We start from the raw sequence: 19,544 nt of genomic DNA, 5'->3' as shown, positions 1-19,544 counted from the left end.
AATCAAAAGTAATTCTTTTGTAGGAATACAGACACCTTTCCATGAACATTTTTGTTTAGTCAAAACCCAATTTTCCACTGAAAGGGTTTTGAAGGAAAAATTTTGACCAGTCCTACGAGCAATAAGCTAAAATGTCAAAAGTTTCCTTTGTAGCCACTCTGAAGTCCTTTATTGATATTATTATGGTCTGGCCTGCAAAATAATCAGATACAAAACAAAAAGTCAAGACAACAGGGCAGATCGTGTCTAGCTTTGCCTGAGGATGTAAGGGAGGGAGAAAGGATGAAAACAGCTTCTTCCAATCCCCTCCCTTGTGTGTAAGACAACCATAAACATAGAACATCAGGGTTGGAAGGGACCTCAGGAGGTCATCTAGTCCAGCCCCCTGCTCAAAGCAGGACCAATCCCCAGTTTTTGCCTCAGATCCCTAAATGGCCCCCTCAAGGATTGAGCTCACAACCCTTGGTTTAGCAGGCCAATACTTAAACCACTGATCTATCCCTCCCCCCATGATATAATAGACACTGAAAAGGCTATTGCTGTCTTTCTAGTCTGGGGCTGAGTCGCTACAGCTTTGAGACTGATTAGAGGATATTTTAATGGGGGGCTGAGTACTTTCTTTGTAGCGAATCAGATTGCTTTGCATGAGAATTAGGAGGGAGCCATCTTGTGGAGTTAAAGGTGGTGGGATAGAGCCAGACAATGCTCTTGTGCTGAGGGGAGAACCTGGGGAAGGCAAGGCTGCCTGGGGAAGGCGAGGCTGGAGTTAGCCCTGGATAAGGAATCTCTCACCTTGAAGGCCCTGAAACAGGTAAAGTTGGCTGTGCCCCTGCATGCCCTGTGACAAGGGCTCTCCAAGGGCTGGGCTGCACAGAAGGGTCCTCTGAACTGCTGCTAGAGGGCCTTTAAACACTTAAAGTCTGCCCTGGTGAAGGCACCAGTACTGGCATACCCTCCCATTCAAACTGGTAAATACAGATGCCAGCAACCAGGTGCTTGTGGCTGTACTCTCCCAGGACAGGCAGGACAGGGTGGTCGCATAGCCAGCCAGGGATTGAAACAAGAAGTGTAAAGGGTTACCTGGCAGCCACCTGATTTACTCTATATATGGACAACAACCCCCTGAGGCCTATCAGCTTTGGAAAGCTGGGAGCACTGGAAAAATGGTGGGCATAAACACAGACCAACTACAATTTCTCAGTGGAATTCTGGTCTGGCTGGAGCAACACCGGGACTGATGCCCTGTCCAGGCTGCCAGCAGTGCTGGAACCAGATGTGCCCAGTGACCACAAAGACTTAGAGATGTCACCGTTTGTGGACATCCCTCCTGAAGTGCCATCTCTCCTGAGGCTCATGAGGAACCTCTGGAAGAGCTCAAAGAGAGCGATGAGCTCTGGGTCCTGATCCAAGGCCACACCTCTTTTATTTGGAGAGTATTAGATATTATCCAGAAAGGCGCCGGGCTTTCTGCCATAGATTGTCATGCTCTGCCCTCACAAAGTAACCCAGCTGCTGGGCCTCTCTACATGAGGAAGAGGGCAGACTAATAGGCAAGACCTGGTACCCTCGGATCACAGAATATCAGGGTTGGAAGGGACCTCAGGAGATCATCTAGTCCAACCTCCTGCTCAAAGCAGGACCAATCCCCAATTAAATCATCCAACTGATTTTTGCCCCATATCACTAAATGGCCCCCTCAAGGATTGAACTCAAAACCCGGGGTTTAGCAGGCCAGTGCTCAAACCACTGAGCTATCCCTCCCCCCTAGGAATGAAGAAATGACCCAGATGGTGCTCCAAGCCTACCATGATGTTTTGGAACACTTTGGCACCCTGAAGTTGGAGATGAATGTTCACAGGAGGTTCTACAGGGTGGGGCTGGCCAAGCTGTGCAGGATTGCATTTCAGGTGAGAATCATAGAATCATAGAATCATAGAATATCAGGGTTGGAAGGGACCCCAGAAGGTCATCTAGTCCAACCCCCTGCTCGAAGCAGGACCAAGTCCCAGTTAAATCATCCCAGCCAGGGCTTTGTCAAGCCTGACGTTAAAAACCTCTAAGGAAGGAGATTCTACCACCTCCCTAGGTAACGCATTCCAGTGTTTCACCACCCTCTTAGTGAAAAAGTTTTTCCTAATATCCAATCTAAACCTCCCCCATTGCAACTTGAGACCATTACTCCTCATTCTGTCATCTGCTACCATTGAGAACAGTCTAGAGCCATCCTCTTTGGAACCCCCTTTCAGGTAGTTGAAAGCAGCTATCAAATCCCCCCTCATTCTTCTCTTCTGCAGACTAAACAATCCCAGCTCCCTCAGCCTCTCCTCATAAGTCCTGTGCTCTAGACCCCTAATCATTTTTGTTGCCCTTCGCTGGACTCTCTCCAATTTATCCACATCCTTCTTGTAGTGTGGGGCCCAAAACTGGACACAGTACTCCAGATGAGGCCTCACCAGTGTCGAATAGAGGGGAACGATCACGTCCCTCGATCTGCTCGCTATGCCCCTACTTATACATCCCAAAATGCCATTGGCCTTCTTGGCAACAAGGGCACACTGCTGACTCATATCCAGCTTCTCGTCCACTGTCACCCCTAGGTCCTTTTCCGCAGAACTGCTGCCTAGCCATTCAGTCCCTAGTCTGTAGCGGTGCATTGGATTCTTCCATCCTAAGTGCAGGACCCTGCACTTATCCTTATTGAACCTCATCAGATTTCTTTTGGCCCAATCATCTAATTTGTCTAGGTCCTTCTGTATCCTATCCCTCCCCTCCAGCGTATCTACCACTCCTCCCAGTTTAGTATCATCCGCAAATTTGCTGAGAGTGCAATCCACACCATCCTCCAGATCATTTATGAAGACATTGAACAAAACCGGCCCCAGGACCGACCCCTGGGGCACTCCACTTGACACCGGCTGCCAACTAGACATGGAGCCATTGATCACTACCCGTTGAGCCCGACAATCTAGCCAGCTTTCTACCCACCTTATAGTGCATTCATCCATCCCATACTTCCTTAACTTGCTGACAAGAATACTGTGGGAGACAGTGTCAAAAGCTTTGCTAAAGTCAAGAAACAATACATCCACTGCTTTCCCTTCATCCACAGAACGAGTAATCTCATCATAAAAGGCGATTAGATTAGTCAGGCATGACCTTCCCTTGGTGAATCCATGCTGACTGTTCCTGATCACTTTCCTCTCATGTAAGTGCTTCAGGATTGATTCTTTGAGGACCTGCTCCATGATTTTTCCAGGGACTGAGGTGAGGCTGACTGGCCTGTAGTTCCCAGGATCCTCCTTCTTCCCTTTTTTAAAGATTGGCACTACATTAGCCTTTTTCCAGTCATCCGGGACTTCCCCCGTTCGCCACGAGTTTTCAAAGATAATGGCCAAGGGCTCTGCAATCACAGCCGCCAATTCCTTCAGCACTCTCGGATGCAACTCGTCCGGCCCCATGGACTTGTGCACGTCCAGCTTTTCTAAATAGTCCCTAACCACCTCTATCTCCACAGAGGGCTGGCCATCTCTTCCCCATTTTGTGATGCCCAGCGCAGCAGTCTGGGAGCTGACCTTGTTAGTGAAAACAGAGGCAAAAAAAGCATTGAGTACATTAGCTTTTTCCACATCCTCTGTCACTAGGTTGCCTCCCTCATTCAGTAAGGGGCCCACACTTTCCTTGGCTTTCTTCTTGTTGCCAACATACCTGAAGAAACCCTTCTTGTTACTCTTGACATCTCTTGCTAGCTGCAGCTCCAGGTGCGATTTGGCCCTCCTGATATCTTTCCTACATGCCCGAGCAATATTTTTATACTCTTCCCTGGTCATATGTCCAACCTTCCACTTCTTGTAAGCTTCTTTTTTATGTTTAAGATCCGCTAGGATTTCACCATTAAGCCAAGCTGGTCGCCTGCCATATTTACTATTCTTTCGACTCATCGGGATGGTTTGTCCCTGTAACCTCAACAGGGATTCCTTGAAATACAGCCAGCTCTCCTGGACTCCCTTCCCCTTCATGTTAGTCCCCCAGGGGATCCTGGCCATCTGTTCCCTGAGGGAGTCAAAGTCTGCTTTCCTGAAGTCCAGGGTCCGTATCCTGCTGCTTGGTCTGCCTCAGCAGAAGGAACCCAGGGGCAGGGCCCCTCTCCAGCTGAGAGAGACAGCTGTGCCCTTGGAGTTGGTATCACTAGACAACTTGAAGATGGAGTCAAGCCAGAATGGTACATCCTACATCCTGCCCATAGTGGATCACTATCCCAAATTGCTGGACACCACATCTCTCAAGGAGATTGTGGCCAGAGCAACTACAAAAAGCTTCTAGCACTATTTTGTCCAGCCCTATGGCTACCCTACCGAGGTGCATATAGCCCTTTGAGTCACAGATGTTCAATGAATCGTGCTCTCTATAAGGCAGCCACAAGCTAAGGACAACAGTCTACCACCCACAAGGCAATGGCCTCGGGGAGCAAGCCAACTTTATGCTAGCAGAAGGACCCTGTCAGAGACATAGAGGAAAAACTGGCCTTTCTACCTGCCAGAGCTGATCTGTGTGTATAACACGATGCACACACCCTAGTTCCTGGTGTTTGGCAGGCATGGCCAGCTGCCAGTAGACATGACCTGAGCATTCATCTGGGGGCCTCGGAGAACAAGAGGCCGCAGAATGGGTCCATGAGCATCACCAATGCCTCCATGAGGCAGGCCGGATTGTAGCCTCTAACATGAACCAAGCCCAAGACAGAGGGAAACTGAGCTATGACCGATATGCAGGTGCTGGGCAGGCCGTCCTTAGGCATATGCAGAATACACAGCTGCGTAAGGCATCACGTAATTTGGGGCACTAAATTTCATGGTGCCCTAGGCAGCTGCATGCTGCGTATATGGCGCTGGCTCCAGTGGCCAGCCCCATCCCCAGGCCAGCCCCCCCTGCTCTGCCACCGCCCTGTCCCCATTCGACCCCTTCCCCCAGCCCCCACCCCTTCCCCGTCCCACCTCTTCCCACCCCTGCTCTACCCCCACCCCGGCCCCATGCCATCCCTTCTCCTAAACCCCCTCCCCCGAGTGACGGAGGCCGCGGGATTAGCTGGGGCACTGGAGCTGGCAGACGGGGCCAGGCCTGCCCCCGCACTCACCAGCGGGAAGCAGAGCGACCCAGCCCCAGCCCGCTCCGCTCCACCAGCTCCGACCAGCTGGTGAGTGCGGGGGCGGGTCTGACCCCTTCCTCCAAACCCCCTCTCCCAAGCAACAGGGCTGGGGCCGGGTCGCTCCGCTTCCGGCTGACACTGGTGAGTGTGGGGGCGGCCGACCCGACTCCTGCTGCCGGCACCAGGCCCCCTGCTAATCCCTTGCACTGCCCTGGGCCTCCCTGCCCTGCTGCTGCCCCCCACAGCTTCTGCCCCCGGGACCCTGCAGCCCTTGAGTGCAGCTCCCTCCCTCCTGCGGAGGGACCAGTCCCCCAGCGGAGCGGCCACTCCCCCCACAGAGGGGGTGCAGGTGCTCGGGCTGTGTAGGGCACCACCATAGGTAGGGACGGCCCTGGTGCCAGGCACCAAACTGGACACAGCCTGGGCATATTATCTGTGGGATCCTGTACTCCAAATGGCTGTTACCAGATCCAAGCAGTGTCACATGATGCAGGTTTCCCAGTCCCATTGTTCCATGGGCATCCTACTATATTGCCAGCTGCTTTTCAACTGAAGTGTGTGTGGGGGGGAGAGTGTGACAGGGAGTGTATGTATGGAGGAGGGGAGAGAAACAGCATGTTTTGGGAGACAGAGTGTGTCCGCCTGCTGTCTTGGAAGTTCAGACAGCAGCAGGAAGCATCCACATTAATGGTTTGCTTTGTGTCCCGGAGCAGATCAGCACAGCAGGAAACCACTGTCAGAAACTGTGCTTTGAAAGGGGTGGGGCACATGTCTCCAAGGCAGCTGAGTTCAAAACAATGAGCAGAGCAGTCACCTGAGGCATTATGGGACAGCTCCAGAGGTCAGTTACAGCGCAGAAAGCAATCAAGTGTCTACACTGGCAATAGAGCGCTGGAGCCTCTGCACAAATAGCCTTACGACTCTGGTCAAGGTGGGTTTTTTACAGCGCTGCAATTGAGGCATTTCTGCACACAAAGTGGCTTGGCAGTGTGTACACGTCTGCAGTTTGAGCGCAAAAAGCTGCTTTACTGCGCAGAAACTTGCCAGTGTAGACAAGCCGTCAGTCACCTGTGGATGTTCATCCATGTCTCATACGTAAGGTTTAGGAGGAGATGATCTTCTTCCTTCACTCTCATATGTGCCTCCATTAACTGAGAATCACTGGGAAAACTCCCTTTCTATGTTAGCCCATTCAGGTGATGTTTCCGCTGGCTGTTTCGTTTTGGATATGTGTAGTGTTGTGAAGGCCCATTAATAAAGGTTCATCTTGGGGAGGCTTGTCTCAGTATCAACTCCATACCTAATGTGATTTAAACTCTTGACCGTTAAAGCTGAAACATGCTTTAGGCACTAGGCTAGACAGTTTTTCATTACCATATTAGGGAGTTTTTACAGGTGTTTAAATTAGCTATAGGACTGCTCTACTCCTATATGCAGTAGAAACATGGAGTTCCAGATAAAAGACTAATTCAAGAAATCAAATGCCAGGGCTAGGCCATTCAAACAAAGCCTGTTCCCTAAATCATAACTAAAGCCTGTGGAATTTGTTAAAAATTAGACTTAATGCTATATATTATGACTGGATTATTCAGTAATATAAAGCACTTTTTAAATATAGATTAAGTGCAGAGTATTTTTGGATGATCAAGATAATTGTGCTGAAAATGCAATGATCTGTTTGACAAAGAAACAATAAAATACATTGTGTTTTCTAATCAAAATACACTTCAGTTGAGGTGTAATATCATTCCCGTTGCAATATTCTCCACTTGAAGAATTTCTCATTAAACTACCATGGGGATATGAATAGTTAGGGCCAAGTCCTGCTCTCAGTTACACCAAGACAAATCTGAACTAACTCCATTGAATTTCAGTGATGTTAACACACGAACTGAGAGCAAAATGTGGCCCAAACATATCTTTGAACTTTAAAGTGCACAGTTAAACATTAAGCTACACAAACTTTTATTAGCATCTGTGGGAATTTAGAGGTATTACTCTGAAGTGGAAACATTGTAAGTTACAAGAAGAACATTAATTAAAAAATAAAATATGAGAGCTACAGAGTTTGAACAAAATGAGTTCTCTAGCCTCCAAGATTCACATGTATAAAAAAAATCCCACAAAACAGACATCAGTATTTCACTATTTCAATGGAACATCATGATCATGATGTTTCTATTCTGCCTCTGGCATTTAGGGCAGTAACACAGCTCCTCCACTCCTGTCTGTTTTGGCAAGTCTTTCAATGGTTCCCCAGGTTTTTCACCTCATCTTCCAGAGCTCTTTGCCATGTTGTTTTCGGGTGGCCTTGTTTTCGTTTGCCTTCAAGTGTCCATCTTATTGCCACTCTGGTGATGGAATCAGTTCCATCTGAAGCACATGACCGATCCATCTCCAGTGCCTCCTGGCAATGATGGTGCTCATATCCTCTTGGCTGCACTGTGTCAATAGATCTTGTTTGAGATTGTTCTGAGCCAAAAGATACGGAGGATTTTTCTGAGGCAGGTTGTATGGAATGAAGACAGTTAGGCCATGTCATACTTTCCCAATGGAACAGTGAGAAGAATTTTGCTTCGTTTTAGTTATATCCACCTTTGTTTGAGTGCTTCAGATGAAAAAGGCAGTGTAAGTACTATATGCTATAATTTCTTTAAAATGGCTGCCTGTTCAAATGTGGCTGCTGATTATTATTAAACATGATTAAGAGTCAGTGGTGTGCTTGGTGCTGTTAGGTGCACAGAGCCTAAATAGATGGATAACAAAAACGCACTGAGAGATCAGAGGAAGATTCTGTCCTTGATCAGCTGCCTTCTTCATAATAATGCTTAATGTTCTGATCAGAGTGAGTGAAAGCACTTTTATTGAGCTGGGTCAGCATTTCAGGGCTTTGTGGACAAAGGGAGTTTTGAGGAGAGGTTTGAGAGAGTAGAGGATGGATTCTGGGGGCATCTGAGGATAAGGATTAGTGGTTAGATCTGTGCAAAAAGATAGTGAGAGCAAAGGTTCAGTGCTTACTGTCATCAAGACAATGCCCCAGACTTTGCACTAAGTTTGGTCCTTTTAGAAGTATAGAGTAAATAACAGTCATGTTCTTTGTCTAACTTGGCTCCGAGTCACACGATTTTCTCAACAGTAAGCGCTATAGCAGCGGCCTCAATAAACACTCATTTGATTAATCAGCCATTTTGAAACAGGTTTGGTAAACATTGCACTTACCCCTTCACTGCTGGAATAAAAAAAGCTGCCCTAAGAAGTAGCACCTCATGCTGTGAATAATATGGGGGTGATAATACCACCAACATGCTCCTCTGCTGTGCTTAATTTTGTAACAAGGTACAGGTATAATTTCTCACAGCATTTCTTGTGGGTTTTTTAGCTGTAGGTTTACTATAGAAGTGACATTTTATTTGCAGCCAGTAACTGTCCAAGCACTTAGTGGCTGAGACCAAACTATGAAGAAAGAAGAAACAAAAATATTGTTTCCTCTAAAGTAAACATTTGTATGTGATATTAGATGGCAGCTTCTGGTGACTGGTATGTACTTTAAGTGCTAAAAGGGTTTTAAGTACTTTAAGAGTACAATAAGTATTTGAAGTGGATGGGAATCTGGAACAAAGGGAAATGTTCTTTAGTGGGAAAGTATCAAGATTTATTTGTTTTTTTTAAGTAACCCCTCATGGACCCATTTGGAGGAAGCTGTGAAGTCTGAATTAGAGACTATATGGAGCTGACATTGGGAATGTTGTGGTGACACCTGTTTCTGGCCTTTTCTGAAAGTCCACATATCTATAAATAAGAAGCCTGACTCTTTTAGTGCAATGAGTGGAACTGAATTAGGAGAATGAGGTTTCAGGAGAGACCTAGTCTGGTAGGACACTAAAGAATGCAAGCCAGAGCGCTTCACCAAATGCTAGACACTGAGCATGCTTAATAATAAAGATCTCTTTCCTACAACTCTGCCTGCCTGCTGCATCATTTGTTGCATACAAGCACATAGTGAGAGACAGTTCCTGCCCCCACAGACCTTACAATCTAAGTAGACAAGACAGACAAAGGAAGTATTATTATCCCTGTTTTATGGATGGGGAACTGAAGTACAGAGATTAAGTGACTAGCCCAAGGTCACACAAGAAATCTGGCAGAACTAGGCCCAGATCTGAATCCCAGTCCAGTGCCTTAAACCACAAGACCATCCTTCCTCTCATTTTATAATTACACAGACACCAGCTTTTCTTGGTGTTTATACAAACCCTTCAGTAAAGTTTGGTAAAAGCAAAAGAGAGTCAGAGGAGAAAGATTTTTCTTATGTTGTGGTAGGTGTATATCATGTATCTTCCAAGCAGAGCAAGAGTTGCACGCATGCTATTGTAGCAGGTCTGTCTTTTTTATAAAAAAGAAAAGGAGTACTTGTGGCACCTTACAGACTAACAAATTTATTTGAGCATAAGCTTTCGTGAGCTACAGCTCACTTCATCGGATGCATGCAGTGGAAAATACAGTGGGGAGATTTTATAAACACAGAGAACATGAAACAATGGGTGTTACCATACACACTGTAACGAGAGTGATCAGGTAAGGTGAGCTATTGCCAGCAGGAGAGCTGGGGGGGAAAACCCTTTTGTAGTGGTAATCAAGGTGGGCCATTTCCAGCAGTTGACAAGAACGTGTGAGGAACAGTGGGGGTGGGGGAGAATAAACATGGGGAAATAGTTTTACTTTGTGTAATGACACATCCACTCCCAGTCTTTATTCAAGCCTAATTTAATGGTGTCCAGTTTGCAAATTAATTCCAATTCAGCAGTCTCTCGTTGGAGTTTGTTTTTGAAGTTTTTTTGTTGAAGGATTGCGACTTTTAAGTCTGTAATCGAGTGACCAGAGAGTTTGAAGTGTTCTCCAGCTGGTTTTTGAATGTTATAATTCTTGACGTCTGATTTGTGTCCATTTATTCTTTTATTGCTTTTGTGGTTGCCTGACACTAATGACCCAACAGTTTACGTGGATTTTGTTTGCTATTTCTGTGATTAATGAAGTATGTTTAGAGATTAGTTCCCTCTTCGCCCACTTTCAGGTATTATATTCAGGACCTTGTGCTACCAGAAATGTCATGGTTATAGAATTTGCTGCAGAATCCACCCACTGCCATTGAATATTGCTGCTTATGTAAGCTTTCATTTGAAAAAAATATTAAGATCCTGATTCTCATTTATACTAAGGCTAATTTACACACCTCTGGCAGCACAAAGGGCTCTTAAAGTGGAAATAAATTACATTTACTTATATTGTAAGTACCCTTTACACTGGTAGATTGGTGTAACGTGGCCTTAGTTTAAGTGAGAATCAGGGTTTACATTCCCGGTCCTTATGCTGTCCACGAAACCTTGAATCTTCCTGAGTCTGCAGACAGGCTCAGATCCTCAAAAGATATTTAGGTGCCTAACTGTCACTGATTTCAGTGGGAGTTAGGTGACTCACTACCTTTGAGGTTCTGAGCTACCGATCTTGCACTTTCTGTAGTCATTTTCCCCAGTGCAGATTGAGTGTACAATGTTATTACTGGTGTGGAGATTCCTAATTTAGTAGCATTTGACATCTACTTCACACAGGTGAAAATGACCACACAAGGTAGTGGGGGATAGTTCTGAGAGACGTGTGAACTGCCCTAATCAATTCAATGAAGTGTTCACTCTGAAACCTAGTGGTGATAGTTCAAATGTTAACATTAACCATTAAACTGCCAATCTGTTTGCTAAAAACATTCAGCTGGTATGTTAATCCATCTTGTTGAACACAGTGGCATATGATGGGGGAGGTGAAGGAAGGCAGCAGCCTGCTGTCAAGGGTTGCTGTAGTGGGGAAGTTCCAGCCACATAAAATTAGAGAGGTCTAGTCTACACACAGTTTTTGTACTGGTATAGCTATGTTGATTAGAGGGGTGATTTTTTGCTGTAATACTGTATCAGTGCAAGCCCTAATGTGGATGCAGTTATATGAATGTAAATGTGCTTATAGATGGCTTATTCCCTTTCCTGTATGGAAATAAGGTATACTAGTACAATCACATTTGCATTGGTATAACTGTATTCACACAAAGGGGGTGAGTGTATTGTGTGGCTTTAGCTATGCCAGTACAAGGAGTCCAACTTTTGAAGGCAAACAAGGCCTATGTCACCTAACCCTTGCCCACAAAGGGAAGGGGAAGAGGAGATACATCCTCCTCCCCAATCCCCATTAATCTGTCTGGTGGATGTCAAAGACCCAGACTGCCTCAGATGTTTCCTGACAGCCAAAGCCACATCTGAGCCCTACCCCGCCCTCAAATCTCTGCATTTCCCCTTAAACTTTCTGTGGTAGTTACACCACACAATTAAAAGTGTTTTTTGGGGAAAGAAAAAGATATAGATAATTTAGCACTGTAGTCAGTGTAACACAGAAGTACTGCACACATTGTGCAGTTAGGAGTTCATGGATCATCAAACCTCCATTTCAAAAACGTATTTGAATTTGCCTCAGGAGTCTCATTTTGCTCCAGAAGTCAGTGCCAGAACACTGCAGAAATTATCTGAAGAATTAAGGTCTAGTGTGCCACCAAGTACACTGGGCCTTTGTCCCTATAATATGCTTAACGTGGTTTACTGCCCACTCGGGGGGAAAAAGAACAACCTCATCTGGCAACTATACTGACTGCTACCCAATATGTGAAACTTGACATGAAAACAAGTGTATCAGGATTGCATAATTGTATAATGTCTTACATGGGTGTGAATGATTATAATCAGTAGTTTGATTACTCAGAGGTAGCTCCAGCACAGAGACTTGTCATTATTTGCTGACTTACATTTTCTTATAAATTACCTTGTGTACAGGGTCTGGCAGTATTGAACTAGTCCCAGTATCCAATCAACTGCAGAGATCTCCTCCCTGCTGTGGGATTAAGAAGCTTCACACCATTTCCCATAGAGAATACAATATATACTTGATTTTACATTACGCTGATTGCAACATCAAAGGGAAAAAAACACAGAAAACATAACTTTCACAAAACCCCATAAATAATCCAATCATCATTTCCCTCTCACAGCAACCGAAAACTTCCTTCTAGCAGAGCAGATTGCTGTTTTGGGATGACATGCCACTATCTGAATACGTACAAGCCATACAAAGTTTACAGAACAATAAATACACATATACATTTAACTAAACACCCAAGCATGAAACAAAAGTGACTGTACAGTACAGGCATCTGCTTGTTTCTATTTTTTTCTGCTTTGTAGACGCTGTTTTTGTAAATGGTAGCCAAAGAGATGCTCTCTTGTTTTGTCTCTAAAAAAGAATCTGATCTGTTACTTTAGGAGCTGAGTTTTCCTAAAAGCCTTTGACAGGTTTTACTATATGGGATTGAACAGACAAGGAAAGAGGAATCTGTCATGGGCAGAGATTGGATTTGGGATTCTCTTCATGATAACTGAAGGGCCGTCTCTTTCGTTACTGGTTGCACATTTCACGAGGAGAGAGCGTATTTTTAATGTCCCGCTATTTAAAGAAGACTGTTCTATACTTAGGAGTCACGTATACAAGTCAGGACAGATGTGGAGTGCAGAAGGGGCTTGCGGAGTAACACTTGAGGGGGTAACACTTTTGTCATGTGATTTCTCAAAAAACAACAACCACCCAACAGCCTAAAAACCCACACATTAAAACGAAAGCACTATTTCCCTTCTTTTCCCCCCTAAATCATGGCAGAATTCCAAAATAGCAAAGTAACATTTTATGTGAAATGCCCTAGGAATCCTGAAAATGCAGCATCAAAGTTTTAGATGAAACTTTTTGGGTGAAAAGTTCTAAAGTTATAGGAACCAGCCAGAACTTGTTACTCTCAGGATTGCTAAATGGAAAGTTCAGCGGATCGTTGATGGAAAAAACATGTAAAAAATGTCAGATTCAGAGGGTCATATTTGCTCAACCCTTTTCAGATTGCATTATCAAACATTGGAATTTATTTGACTTCCATCTATGAGTCACTCTGATACTTTGTTGCTTTTCAGCTATATAAACAATAAAAATTTCCAAATTCTAAGCTACAAATAAAGATGGAATTTTGAACACAATGCTGTTTTCATCAGCATGTTATAATCCTAAAATATGAACAATATTGAAGCCTTACACATAAGCAATATAGGTGCCAATCCTGTTTCCACTGAAGTTAATAGGAACAGGCCAATACTATACAAATGTTGTATTAAAGCAATGGATAATTTCACTAGGCCAGATTCTGAGAGATACTAAGCACCTGCAGTTCATTAAATTAAATGGTAGATGCAGTACTTTTCATGATTGGATGTAATAAAAATAATATATTTGCCTTTTAAACATGTTTTTAAGTTATTTTAAATTAGAAGTAAAAGCAAACAAGCATGTGGTGCTGATCCATTTTAAAGATCAGCCCCTTACCTAATGGCATCAGTGTGCTATTAAAGGCAAAGCTATGGCAAAGCAGAGCATGTCAGGTGGAGCCCTACATTTATAGACCTAGTCTCCAGTCATGTCACCTGAGGTTGTGAATTTCATGGAATCCATAAACCAAGCAGCATATGACCTGATTGATATGTGACTGCGACATCTTAATGACCGCATCAGGTGTTGCAGGAAGTGGGGAGTCAACGGTGGCATTCTTTTCTCTGAGTCACTAATAAACCAACAGGCTAGAGAGAGGACACTCTTTCACTAGCAAGACAGTTATGAATGAGACATCAAATCATGGCCATGAGCATTTTGTGGTCATTAGAGATCATGTGGCTCTTTTTGTAAAATTAAAGATTAGCAAGGGTTCTTCTAACCAAATTCTAACATAGGCAGTTGCATTCTGCCTATCTAAATTCCTCCTGTAGTTTGAGTTAAATAAGGTCACACCCTCTCCTAAAATATTGGGGATTCTGGTTGTGCACTATTAAACTGTTGGGTTGTCCAACTCCAAAGATGGTCAGTAATGGGCAACATGATTCCTGATGCATAATCCATACAAATAACTAGAGCTGCTAATGCAACATTACAGTTGGGAAATAATGGACTTACGGGTCTCAAAATGCAACATTAAGTTTGGAACTTATGCCATAACTCTGCCCCCTTCTGCATATATCTTAAAATATAGTCTCTTATATCTTAAAAGTCTCTTATATATCTTAAAATATAGTCTCTTTATATCCTTATGTATCTGGAAAAAATATATAAAATGACATACACTGGTATCCATTATACATCTGGTTCTGTAGACTATCTAGAGTTAGTGAGAACTCTTGATATAACCTTTGCTGGTTAAAAGCTATTGGCTAACACAGTTACCCTCCTTAGTATTTTGGTATCAGACCCAGGCAAACAGTGGGTTAACACTAAACATGACAACTCCTTTGATATCATTATATTTACTACTCTGGCATTAGAGATCGCAGCTGAAAGGCACTCACCCAAGTACTACACTCAGCAGATGGAACAAAATCATAATAAAATTAGGCTGTCTCCTCATTTTCTACACCATCTAGGAACAACCCTCCAGAGAATTTAGAAACTATCTTCAAATTGTGAGAAAAGGGTGGGCTGCCAATGGTGGGACAGTGTTTAGGGATAATACTGAATTGTTCATGAGGGCTTAGATAAAGGATTTAGTGTGACAGCGGCTACATCCACACTGCAGCTGCGCCACTGTGGAGATGCTTTAAGCCAATGGAAGAGCGCTCTCCCATTATCTTAATAATTCCTGCCCCCACGAGAGGCGATTGCTGTGTCGGCAGGAGAAGCTGTCCTTCTGACATAGTGCTGTCTACACTGGCGCTTAGGTCAGCATAACTTACATTGCACAGGGGTGTGGGTTAATCACACCCCTGAGTGACGTAAGTTATACCTAAGTAACCGTATTGTAGATAAGGTCTCATACTCAAGTATTTCCATACCCTTAATTAAAACTCTGCACACTTTGGGGAGGGATTTTCAAAAATGCTCAGTGTTAGTTTAATGCTGTCACATTGAAATCAGTGTTAAAATTCCCACTGACTTTAATGGGAGCAGAGTGCTTCTGAAAATCCCACACTTAATACCTTGGATGGGGAGAGTTTCCAAAGGCCTTTTACAGAAAAGGAGACTTTGATCGTTCACACCCTGAACTTTAAAGGGCCAATCTCCTGCAAATCCACCCCCACTCTTCCCCCATCCTCAACATTTTGCTTTGCTGTGAGGCCTACAATAAACTTGATGACAGTTAGGACTTGTCTACGTTACCTGCTGGATCGACGGGCAGCGATCAATCCAGCAGGGGTCGATTTATCAAGTCTAGTCTAGACGCAATAAATCGACTGCCTAGTGCTCTCCCATCCACTCCAGTACTCCACCAGAGCGAGAGGTGCAGGTGGAGTTGATGGGGGAGCGTCAGCTGTCAACTTACCGCAGTGAAGACACCACGGTAAGTAGATCTAAGTATGTTGACTTCAGCTACGTTATTCACATAGCTGAAGTTGCGTAACTTAGATCGATTTTTCTACACACCCACTGCACCCAATGTAGACCAGGCCTCTGGCTGCTGATGTGCTGAGGCCATGACCCATCATGCTGGCCAGTACTGTCTCATTATACTCCACCTCCTCCCCCATCTATCTGTATCCCACCATTGTTTCTTGTATTATACTTAGCCCTGGTCTACACTAGGACTTTAGGTTGAATTTAGCAGCGTTAAATCGATGTAAACCTGCACCCGTCCACATGATGAAGCCCTTTATTTCGACTTAAAGGGCTCTTAAAATCGATTTCCTTACTCCACCCCTGACAAGTGGATTAGCGCTTAAATCGGCCTTGCCGGGTCGAATTTGGGGTACTGTGGACACAATTCGACGGTATTGGCCTCCGGGAGCTATCCCAGAGTGCTCCATTGTGACCGCTTTGGACAGCACTCTCAACTCAGATGCACTGGCCAGGTAGACAGGAAAAGAACTGCGAACTTTTGAATCTCATTTCCTGTTTGGCCAGCGTGGCAAGCTGCAGGTGACCATGCAGAGCTCATCAGCAGAGGTGACCATGATGGAGTCCCAGAATTGCAAAAGAGCTCCAGCATGGACTGAACGGGAGGTACGGCATCTGATCGCTGTATGGGGAGAGGAATCCGTGCTATCAGAACTCCGTTCCAGTTTTCGAAATGCCAAAACCTTTGTCAAAATCTCCCAGGGCATGAAGGACAGAGGCCATAACAGGGACCCGAAGCAGTGCCGCGTGAAACTTAAGGAGCTGAGGCAAGCCTACCAGAAAACCAGAGAGGCGAATGGCCGCTCCGGGTCAGAGCCCCAAACATGCCGCTTCTATGATGAGCTGCATGCCATTTTAGGGGGTTCAGCCACCACGACCCCAGCCATGTTGTTTGACTCCTTCAATGGAGATGGAGGCAACATGGAAGCAGGTTTTGGGGACGAAGAAGATGATGATGATGAGGAGGAGGTTGTAGATAGCTCACAGAAAGCAAGCGGAGAAACCGCTTTTTCCGACAGCCAGGAACTGTTTCTCACCCTGGACCTGGAGCCAGTACCCCCCGAACCCACCCAAGGCTGCCTCCTGGACCCGGCAGGCGGAGAAGGGACTTCCAGTGAGTGTACCTTTTAAAATACTATACATGGTTTAAAAGCAAGCATGTGAAAGGATTACTTTGCCCTGGCATTCGCGGCTCTCCTGGATGTACTCCCAAAGCTTTGCAAAAGGTTTCTGGGGAGGGCAGCCTTATTGCGTCCTTCATGGTAGGACACTTTACCACTCCAGGCCAGTAACACGTACTCGGGAATCATTGTACAACAAAGCATTGCAGTGTATGTTTGCTGGCGTTCAAACAACATCCGTTCTTTATCTCTCTGTGTTATCCTCAGGAGAGTGAGATATCATTCATGGTCACCTGGTTGAAATAGGGTGCTTTTCTTCAGGGGACCCTCAGAGGAGCCCGTTCCTGCTGGGCTGTTTGCCTGTGGCTGAACAGAAATGTTCCCCGCTGTTAGCCACAGGGAGGGGGGAGGGTTGAGGGGGTAGCCACGCGGTGGGGGGAGGCAAAATGCGACCTTGTAACGAAAGCACATGTGCTATGTATGTAATGTTAACAGCAAGGTTTACCCTGAAAGAGTGTAGCCACTGTTTTATAAAATGTGTCTTTTTAAATACCGCTGTCCCTTTTTTTTTCTCCACCAGCTGCATGTGTTTCAATGATCACAGGATCTTCTCCTTCCCAGAGGCTAGTGAAGATTAGAAAGAAAAAAAAACGCACTCGTGATGAAATGTTCTCTGAGCTCATGCTGTCCTCCCACACTGACAGAGCACAGACGAATGCGTGGAAGCAAATAATGTCAGAGTGCAGGAAAGCACAAAATGACCGGGAGGAGAAGTGGCGGGCTGAAGAGAGTAAGTGGCGGGCTGAGGACAGGGCTGAAGCTCAAATGTGGCGGCAGCGTGATGAGAGGAGGCAGGATTCAATGCTGAGGCTGCTGGAGGACCAAACCAGTATGCTTCAGTGTATGGTTGAGCTGCAGCAAAGGCAGCTGGAGCACAGACTGCCACTACAGCCCCTGTGTAACCAACCGCCCTCCTCCCCAAGTTCCCTAGCCTCCACACCCAGACGCCCAAGAACGCGGTGGGGGGGCCACCGGCCAACCAGCCACTCCGCCACAGAGGATTGCCCAAAAAAAAGAAGGCTGGCATTCAATAAATTTTAAAGTTGTAAACTTTTAAAGTGCTGTGTGGCATTTTCCTTCCCTCCTCCACCACCCCTCCTGGGCTACCTTGGTAGTCATCCCCCTATTTGTGTGATGAATGAATAAAGAATGCATGAATGTGAAGCAACAATGACTTTATTGCCTCTGCAAGCAATGATCGAAGGGAGGAGGGGCGGGTGGTTAGCTTACAGGGAAGTAGAGTGAACCAAGCGGCGGGGGGTTTCATCAAGGAGAAACAAACAGAACTTTCACACCGTAGCCTGGCCAGTCATGAAACTGGTTTTCAAAGCTTCTCTGATGCGTACCGCGCCCTCCTGTGCTCTTCTAACCTCCCTGGTGTCTGGCTGCGCGTAACCAACAGCCAGGCGATTTGCCTCAACCTCCCACCCCGCCATAAACGTCTCCCCCTTACTCTCATAGATATTGTGGAGCACACAGCAAGCAGTAATAACAGTGTGAATATTGGTTTCGCTGAGGTCTAAGCGAGTCAGTAAACTGCGCCAGCGCGCCTTTAAACGTCCAAATGCACATTCTACCACCATTCTGCACTTGCTCAGCCTGTAGTTGAACAGCTCCTGACTACTGTCCAGGCTGCCTGTGTACGGCTTCATGAGCCATGGCATTAAGGGGTAGGCTGGGTCCCCAAGGATACATATAGGCATTTCAACGTCCCCAACAGTTATTTTCTGGTCTGGGAATAAAGTCCCTTCCTGCAGCTTTTGAAACAGACCAGAGTTCCTGAAGATGCGAGCGTCATGTACCTTTCCCGGCCGTCCCACGTTGATGTTGGTGAAACGTCCCTTGTGATCCACCAGAGCTTGCAGCACTATTGAAAAGTACCCCTTGCGGTTTATGTACTCGCCGGCTTGGTGCTCCGGTGCCAAGATAGGGATATGGGTTCCGTCTATGGCCCCACCACAGTTAGGGAATCCCATTGCAGCAAAGCCATCCACTATGACCTGCACATTTCCCAGGGTCACTACCCTTGATATCAGCAGATCTTTGATTGCGTGGGCTACTTGCATCACAGCAGCCCCCACAGTAGATTTGCCCACTCCAAATTGATTCCCAACTGACCGGTAACTGTCTGGCGTTGCAAGCTTCCACAGGGCTATCGCCACTCGCTTCTCAACTGTGAGGGCTGCTCTCATCTTGGTATTCATGCGCTTCAGGGCAGGGGAAAGCAAGTCACAAAGTTCCATGAAAGTGCCCTTACGCATGCGAAAGTTTCGCAGCCACTGGGAATCGTCCCAGACCTGCAACACTATGCGGTCCCACCAGTCTGTGCTTGTTTCCCGAGCCCAGAATCGGCATTCCACAGCATGAACCTGCCCCATTAGCACCATGATGCATGCATGGGCAGGGCCCATGCTTTCAGAGAAATCTGTGTCCATGTCCTGATCATTCACGTGACCGCGCTGACGTCGCCTCCTCGCCCGGTATCGCTCTGCCAGGTTCTGGCACTGCATATACTGCTGGATAATGCGTGTGGTGTTTAATGTGCTCCTAATTGCCAAAGTGAGCTGAGCGGCCTCCATGCTTGCCTTGGTATGGCGTCCGCACAGAAAAAAGGAGCGGAACGATTGTCTGCCGTTGCTCTGACGGAGGGAGGGGCGACTGACGACACAGCTTACAGGGTTGGCTTCAGGGAGCTAAAATCAACAAAGGGGGTGGCT

Source organism: Chelonia mydas, chromosome 3 (assembly GCF_015237465.2).
Source record: "Chelonia mydas isolate rCheMyd1 chromosome 3, rCheMyd1.pri.v2, whole genome shotgun sequence".
Lineage (NCBI taxonomy): Eukaryota > Metazoa > Chordata > Testudines > Cheloniidae > Chelonia > Chelonia mydas.
Note: the sequence above shows the minus strand (reverse complement) of the source record.